At 44.8% G+C, this 9,182-nt stretch overlaps 1 pseudogene; it reads right to left on the reverse strand.

The window, feature by feature from the left end:
- Positions 1 to 3,387: 3,387 nt before the first annotated feature.
- Positions 3,388 to 3,441, reverse strand: LOC112610453 (annotated as a pseudogene).
- Between the last annotated feature and the right edge of the window lie 5,741 nt (positions 3,442 to 9,182).

Here is a 9,182-nt window from a genome sequence, read left to right on the forward strand (position 1 = left end):
ACTCTAGCCTGAGTGACAGAGTGAGACTCTGTTTCAAAAAAAAGGCCAGGTGCAGTGACTCACGCCTGTAATCCCAGCACTCTGGGAGGCCGAGGCAGGTGGATTGCTTGAGGTCAGGAGTTTGAGACCAGCCTGGCCAACATGGCGAAGCCCCGTCTCTACTAAAAACACAAAAAGTAGCCAGGCGCGGTGGTGCATGCCTGTAATCCCAGCTACTTGGGAGGCTGAGGCAGGATAATTGCTTGAACCCGGGAGACGGAGATTGCTGTGAGCCAAGATCGTGCCACTGCACTCCCGCCTGGGCGACTGAGTGAGACTCCGTCTCAAAAAAAAAAAAATCTCATTGAGGAAATAAATGCTAAGAAGTTAAGAAGTAGAAGAAGAATTCCCAAACAGGCAAATTATATCAATCAATGTTTAGCAGCTCCAGGATAAGAGTAATCAAAATTGAAGTGGCTATCTGGAAAAACAATTCACTTTCATTGTTTTGTTGTTTATTTATTTTTTGAGATGGAGTTTCGCTCTTTCACCCAGGCTGGAGTGAAGTGGCACAATCTCAGCTCACTGCAACCTCTGCCTCCCGGATTCAAGCAATTCTCCTGCCTCAGCCTCCGGAGCAGCTGGGATTATAGGCACCCGCCACCACGCCCAGCTACTTTTTGTATATTTAGTAGCAATAGGGTTTTATCATGTTGGCTAGGCGGCTGGTCTCGAACTCCTGACCTCAGGTGATCTGCCCACCTTGGCCTCCCAAAGTGCTAGGATTACAGGCATGAAGCACTGCGCCCAGCCAAAAAATTCACTTTTAAAATGCTTAAATTATTTTAAATTTACAGAGGTTTCTTTTTTTTTTTTTTTTTTTTTTTTTTTTTTTGAGATGGAGTCTTGCTCTGTCGCCCAGGCTGGAGTGCAGTGATCTTGGCTCACTGCAACCTCTGCCTCCCGGGTTCGAGCAATTCTCCTGCCTCAGCCTCCTGAGTAGCTGGGATTACAGGTGCATGCTGCCACATCTGGCTAATTTTTTTGTATTTTAGTAGTGACAGGGTTTCACTGTGTTGCCCAGGCTGGTCATGAACTCCTGAGCTCAAGCAATCCGCCCGCCTTGGCCTCCCAAAGTGCTGGGATTACAGGCGTGAGCCACTGATCTCAGCCCAGAATTGTTTTTTTTTTTTTTTTTTTTTTTTTGAGACGGAGTCTCGCTGTGTCGCCCAGGCTGGAGTGCAGTGGCCGGATCTCAGCTCACTGCAAGCTCCGCCTCCCGGGTTTTTACGCCATTCTCCTGCCTCAGCCTCCCGAGTAGCCAGGACTACAGGCGCCCGCCACCTCGCCCGGCTAGTTTTTCGTATTTTTTAGTAGAGACGGGGTTTCACCGTGTTAGCCAGGATGGTCTCGAACTCCTGAGCTCGTGATCCGCCCGTCTCGGCCTCCCAAAGTGCTGGGATTACAGGCTTGAGCCACCGCGCCCGGCCAGAATTGTTTTTTAAAGCACAAAAATATTATTTCTTCATGAACTATTTGCAAGCAAGTTGACAACCTGACAAGTTTTATCACCCCCAAATATTTAGTGTGTATTTTCTCCAAACACACATACATAACCACATAGACAACATACATTTCGGAACCTTAATACAATAATCAATATCAGGAAATCAATCCTCAGCAGCTGATAAAATTTCACCATTTATCCCAATAATGTCTTTTATGCGTAAATGATCCAATTAGACGCAATGCTTAGCAGTTACTGCACTGCTTTAGTCTCCTTCAGTCAGGGAAATAGTTCCTCATTCTTTCTTTGGCTTTCATAACCTTGACACTTTTGACGATCATAGGACAGTTAATCTGCAAAATGTTGCTCAATTTGGTCTTGTCTGATGTTTCCTCCTGATTAGATTTAGGATATGTATTATCTTTGGCAGGAATAGCATGAAAGGGACGCTGTGCTCTCATTGCATCCTGTCAGGTGGTACACAATTTTGATTTCCCCATTACTAGTGATGTTAGCCTTGATCATTAGGTTAAGGTGGTATCTGCCAGATTTTCCAGTGTCAGGTTATCTTTTTTTTTTTGAGATAGAGTCTTGCTTTGTTGCCCAGGCTAGAGTGTAGAGACACGATCTCGGCTCACTACAACCTCTGTAGCCTAGTTTCAAGTGATTCTCCCACCTTGGTCTTCCAAGTAGCTGAGATTATAGGCAAGCGCCACCTCCCCTGGCTAAATATATATATTTATATATTTAGCACATACACATATACATATATGTGTGTGTGTATATATATATTTATTTTGGTAGAGACGGGGTTTTGCTATGTTGCTCAGGCTGGTCTAGAACCTCTGGGCTCAGGCTGGGTGCTGTGGCTCAAGCCTGTAATCCCAGCATTTTGGGAGGCTGAGGTGGGCAGATGACTTAAGGCCAAGAGTTTGAGACCAGCCTGAGCAACACTGGCAAAACCCTGTCTCTACTAAAAACACAAAAATTAGCCAAGTGTGGCGGTGCACACCTGCAGTCCCGGCTGCTCAGAAGGGTGAGGCAACAAATCATTTGAGCCTGAGAGGCAAAGGTTATAGTGAGCCTAGATGGCGCCAGTGCACTCCAGCCTGGGCAACAGAGGAGACTCCATTGCAAAAATAAATACATTAAATTAAATTAAATTAACACAATAAATAAAACCTCTGGGCCCAAGTGATCCTCCTGCCTCGGCCTCCCAAAGTGCTGGGATTACAGACGTGAACCACTTCACCCGGCCTTATTTATTTATTTATTTGAGACGGAGTCTCACTCTGTCGCCCAGGCTGGAGTGCAGTGGCACAATCTCGGCTAACTGCAACCTCTGCTTCCCGGGTTCAAGCAATTCTCCTGCCTCAGCCTCCCGAGTAGCTGGGATTACAGGCGTACACCACCATGCCCAGCTAATTTTTGTATTTTTAGTAGAGATGGGGTTTCACCATGTTGGCCAGACTGGTCTTGAATTCCTGACCTCAAGTGATCTGCCCTCCTTGGCCTCCCAAAGTGCTGGGACTACAGCCACTGTGCCCAGCCCTTATTTATTTTTTTGAGACAAAGTCTCACTCTGTTGCCCAGGTTGGAATGCTGTGATATGAACATGGCTTACTGCAGCCTCAACCTCCTGTGCTCAGAAATCCTCCCACCTCAGCCTCCCAATTAGGTAGGACTAAAAGTATATGCCACCTTACCTCACTAATTTTTTTGTGGGTTTTATTTATTTATTTATTTATTTATTTATTTATTTATTTTTGTAGAGACAGGATCTCCCAGGCTGGTCTCAAATTCCTGGGCTCAAGCAATCCTCCTGCCTTGGCCTCCCCAACTGTTGGGATTACAAGTGTGAGCCACTATGCCCACCTTATTTTTAAAAAAAAATTTTTTTAGAGAGTTTTCTGGTGAAAACCTGCTAAACAGATTCTAAAAGAGCTGTAATACTTGATTTATTTGACATTTTAATTTTTAGTCTGAAATTTTCATTTCCAAATTTTCAATTTCTATTCACAAAATTCTTTTTTTTCTTTTCTTTTCTTTTCTTTTTTTTTTTTTTTTTTACAGTTTTTCCTCCTCTGCTGAGGTTTCTTTTCTTTTTTCTTTTTCTTTTTTGAGATGGAGTCCCACTCTGTCACCCAGGCTGGAGTGCAATGGCGTGATCTTGGCTCACTATAACCTCCACCTCTCCGGTTCAAGCGATTCTCCTGCCTCAGCCTCCTGAGTAGGTGGGATTACAGGCAACTGCCTTCATGCCCTGCTAATTTTTGTATTTTTGTAGAGATGGGGTTTCACCATGTTTGCCAGGCTGGTCTTGAACTCCTGACCTCAGGTGATCTGCCCAAGCTGGCCTCCCAAAGTTCTGGGATTACAGGCATGAGCCACTGTGCCTGAGTGGAAAGTTCTAAAATTAATTGCGGCTATGGTTGCACAATTCTGTGAGTATTAAAAATTGTTGACTTGTATGCTTTAAATGGGTGAGTTGTATGGTATATGAATTATATCTCAATAATTACAATAAAAGATTCATCAGTTTTGAAAATAGAACATATATATGCATTTTTTTTCCTTTTCTTTCTTTTTTTTTCTTTTGCAGAAACAGGAACTATGTGTCCCAGGCTGGTCTCAAAATCTTGAGCTCAAGTGATCTTCCTGACCCAGCCTCCCAAATCGCTGGGATTACAGGTGTGAGCTACCATGCCTGGCCTGAAAATAGACTATATGGAAATAAAATGATAAATTCAATACATGAAATCACCAAATTTGGAGGAGACCCTAAACTGAATGAAAACAGAAATTAACTCATGTTACAAATGAACACCAAAGGCCGGGCGCGGTGGCTCAAGCCTGTAATCCCAGCACTTTGGGAGGCCGAGACGGGCGGATCACGAGGTCAGGAGATCGAGACCATCCTGGCTAACATGGTGAAACCCCGTCTCTACTAAAAATACAAAAAAACTAGCCGGGCGTGGTGGCGGGCGCCTGTAGTCCCAGCTACTCGGAGGCTGAGGCAGGAGAATGGCCTGAACCTGGGAGGCGGAGCTTGCAGTGAGCCGAGATCCGGCCACTGCAGTCCAGCCTGGGCGACAGAGCGAGACTCCGTCTCAAAAAAAACAAACAAACAAACAAAAAAAACAAATGAACACCAAAACTGTACTGAAGCAGAAGTGGTATGGGAATAGTAATTGAGAAACTATGTTGAGCATATTATAGAATTAAGCAAATGATATATAAAAGAAGGTGGAAGCTAGAGTTCTCACTGTAGGAAAAAAGTAGATTTAGATACGAATTAGGGAATACAAAGGAGTCTTAGATGGGTGGAACTGGAGTTAGAGGCATCAGTATAAACCCATAATTTCATATACATCTATAGAGATAGAGCTAGAGGTTCAGCCTCTGTGTGTTAAAGGCTTAGAAGTACTAACACAATGTAACAATGAGCAGGCTTGGTACCAAGATCTTGGTTTCTAAATATTATTCCTCACAACAAAGAAACAGCTTCTTAGAGAAATGGATGACTTTAGGGCTGGAACAGGGAAATTATAAGGTAAGCTTGAAATATCCTGTTATGATAGAAATTAAGGAAGTCCCTCCCATCCCCTGCCACCCCCAACACCCTAGCAAAATGATGGGAATATGTCAAAAAACACAAGAGGAAGTTCCATTTCCAATCATGGCTGAGTAATTCCCATCACACCAAGTCTTCTGTAAAAAGGAATGATATACTCAGAGCAAAATATTAAAGAACAAACAAACAAAAACTACCTGAAGTCATTAGCAAGCAAACAACAGGAGGAATATACTGCACAGAGGTGGATACCTGGAAGAGAAGAGGACTGAATGGATTTCCCGTGTTTTACAGCTTTTAGTCTAAGGGAAGTCCAAAGTCTGCAAAGTGAGTGGTTAAAACAAAGCTGGGGGTAGTGGTGTGTGCCTGTAGTCCCACCTACTCAGAAGGCTGAGGTGGGAGGAAACCCTGAGCCCAGGAGTTCAAGGCTGTAGAGCACTAAGATTGTGCCTGTGAATACCCACTGTATTCCAACTTAGGCAACACAGTAAGACCTCATCTCTTTCTCTTTTTTTTTTTTTTTTTTTGAGACAGAGTTTCACTCTGTTGCTCAGGCTGGAGTACAGTGGTGTGATCTCAGCTCACAGCAACCTCTGCCTCCCAGGTTCAAGTGATTCTCCTGCCTCAGTCTCCCGAGTAGCTGGGACTACAAGCACCTGCCACCATGCCCGGCTAATTTTTGTGTGTTTTTAGTAGAGACGGGGTTTCACCATGTTGCCCAGGCTGGTCTTGAACTCCTGACCTTAGGTGATCCACCCATTTCAGCCTCCCAAAGTGCTGGGATTACAGGCGTGAACCACTGTGCAGGAGATCTTATCTCTTAAAACAACAACAACAACGAAAACAAAACAACAAAAACCCAAACCCCGCAGTCTTACTAGCTTGAATTGTTCAGGGCAACCCCAGCAGGTGGCAATAATGGGAGGAAATCCTATCAAAATAAGAGCCACAGAGAGGGAGGCTCAAATTCTGTGCATAAACTATAGTCCCAGCTACTCAGGAGTCCCAGTACCTGTAGTCCCAGCTACTTGGGAGGTTGAGGTGGGAGGCTCGCTTGAACCCTGGAAGTCAAGGCTGTAGTGAGCTGTGATGATGCCACTGCAAGCCAGCCTGGGTGACAGAGTGAGACCCTGTTTTAAAAAAAAAAAAAAAAAAATTCAGAACTTTAAAAAAATCACCCTGAAAAGAAACCCCGTGCCCCTTTATTATTTTTTTCACTTTTTTGACTTTATTATTTTTTCTTTAAAACAATATTTATTCTTTTTTGTTGAGACTGGGTGTCACTATGTTGTCCAGGCTAGTCTTGAACTCCTGGGCTCGAGACATCCTCCTGCCTCAGCCTCCCAAAATGCTGAGATTACAGGTGTGAGCCACTGTGTCTGGCCAAGAAACGCTTTAGCCATCACGTTCCATTCTCTCCATCACCCCAGCCCTAGGCATTAATAATCCACTTTTTGCCTCTATAGATTTGTCTACTCTAGACATATCATATAAATGCTATCATATATGTGGTCTTTTTTGACTGACTTCTTTCACTTAGTATGTTTTCAAGGTTTATCTATGTTGTAACATGTATCATTACTTCATCCCTTTTTATTGCTGAATAACATTTCGTTGTATGAATATACTACATTTTATTTATCCATTCATCCATTGTGGAACATCTGGGTTGTTTCAAATTTTGGGCTATTGTGTATAATGCTGTTATGAACATTTGTGTACACATTTTCTTTTTTTTTTTTTTTTTTTTTTTTTTTTTTTGAGACGGAGTCTTGCTCTGTCGCCCAGGCTGGAGTGCTGTGGCCGGATCTCCACTCACTGCAAGCTCCGCCTCCTGGGTTCCCGCCATTCTCCTGCCTCAGGCTCCCGAGTAGCTGGGACTACAGGCGCCTGCCACCTCGCCCGGCTAGTTTTTTGTATTTTTTAGTAGAGACGGGGTTTCACCGTGTTAGCCAGGATGGTCTCGATCTCCTGACCTCGTGATCCGCCCGTCTCGGCCTCCCAAAGTGCAGGGATTACAGGCTTGAGCCACCGCGCCCGGCCTGTGTACACATTTTCTATGGACATTTAGTTTTTTTTTCTCTTGGGTGTATACCTAGGAGTGGAATTGTTGGATTATATGGTAACTCTATGATAAGCCCTTCAAGAAATTGCCAGAGTATTTTCCAAAGTAGTTACCCCATTTTACATCTTCACCAGTAGTGAATGGGGGTTCCAATTTCTGCATATCTTCACCATGAATCTTTTTAAGAAAACAGATTATTGACCGGAGGTCAGGCATTCGAGGCCACCCTGGCCAACATGGTGAAATCCCTCCTCTAATAAAAATACGAATATTATTGGCCTGGGGTGGTGGCTCACGCCTTTAATCCCAACACTTTGGGAGGCCGAGGCGGGCGGATCACGAGGTCAGGAGACTGAGACCATCCCGGCTAACACAGTGAAACCTCATCTCCACTAAAAATACAAAAAATTAGCCTGGTGTGGTGGCGGAAGCTTATAGTTCCAGCTACTTGGGAGGCTGAGGCAGGAGAATCGCTTGAACACAGCAGGCGGAGGTTGTAGTGAGTTAAGATCATGCCACTGCACTCCTGCATGGGTGACAGAGTGAGACTCCATCTCCAAAACAAAACAAAACACAAAACAAATATTAGCGGGCCATGGTGGTGCATGCCTATAATCTCAGCTACTCAGGAGGCTAAGGCGGGAGTATCACTTGAACCCGGGAGGCAGAGGTTGCAGTGAGCTGAGATCGTGCCATTGTTGCCTGGGCAACAAAGCAAGACTCTGTCTCAAAAACAAAACAAAACAGGTTATTGATATATAATTCATATACCACACAATCCACTCAAAGAGTGCAATTCAGTGGTTGTGGTATATCATGTTAATTTTTTAAATTGTGGTAAAATATGAAAGTTGCCATTTTAACCATTTTTTATATACATATATATATATACATACACGTGTGTGTGTGTGTATATATATATATTTTTTGAGACGGAGTCTTGCTCTGTTGCCAGGCTGGAGTGCAGTTGCGCGATCTCGGCTCACTGCAACCTCTGCCTCCCGGGTTCAAGCAATTCTCCTGCCTCAGCCTCCCAAGTAGCTGGGACTATAGGCACATACCACTATGCCCAGCTAATTTTTGAATTTTCAGTAGAGACAGGGTTTCACCATGTTGGCCAGGATGGTCTCGATCTCTTGACCTCGTGATCCTCCTGCCTTGGCCTCCCAAAGTGCTGGGATTACAGGCGTGAGCCACCGTGCCCAGCCATATATATATATATATATATATATAATTTATTTATTTATTTATGTATTTTTGAGACAGAGTCTCGCTTTGTTGCCCAGGCTGGAGTGCAGTGGTGCGATCTCGGCTCACTGCAAGTTCTGCCTCCCAGATTCACACCATTCTCCTGCCTCAGCCTCCCGAGTAGCTGGGACTCAGGCACCTGCCACCACGCCTGGCTAATTGTTTTGTATTTTTAGTAGAGACAGGGTTTCACTGTGTTAGCCAGGATGGTCTCGATCTCCTGACCTTGTGATCCTCCCGCCTCGGCCTTCCAAAGTGCTGGGATTGCAGGCGTGAGCCACCGCACCTGGCCTATATATATATTTTAAATATAGAGATGGGGCCTTGCTATGTTGCCCAGGCTACTTTTGAACTTCAGGCCTCAATCTATTCTCCCGCCTCAGCCTCCTAAAGTTCTGGGATTGTAGAAGTGAGCCACTGTGCCTGGCCCCCATTTTAACCTTCTTCTTTTTTTTTTTTTGAGATGGAGTCTTGCTCTGTTGCCCAGGCTGGAGTGCAGTGGCATGATCTTGGTTTACTACAACCTCTACCTCTTGGGTTCAAGCAATTCTTCTGCCTCAGCCTCCCGAGTAGCTGGGATTACAGGCACCCACCATCACACCCAGCTAATTTTTGTATTTTTAATAGAGATGGGGGCCGGGCGCGGTGGCTCAAGCCTGTAATCCCAGCACTTTGGGAGGCCGAGACGGGCGGATCACGAGGTCAGGAGATCGAGACCATCCTGGCTAACACGGTGAAACCCTGGCTCTACTAAAAAGATACAAAAAATTAGCCGGGCGAGGTGGCGGGCGCCTGTAGTCCCAGCTACT

This window comes from Theropithecus gelada, chromosome 16 (assembly GCF_003255815.1).
Source record: "Theropithecus gelada isolate Dixy chromosome 16, Tgel_1.0, whole genome shotgun sequence".
In the NCBI taxonomy this organism is placed as follows: domain Eukaryota; kingdom Metazoa; phylum Chordata; class Mammalia; order Primates; family Cercopithecidae; genus Theropithecus; species Theropithecus gelada.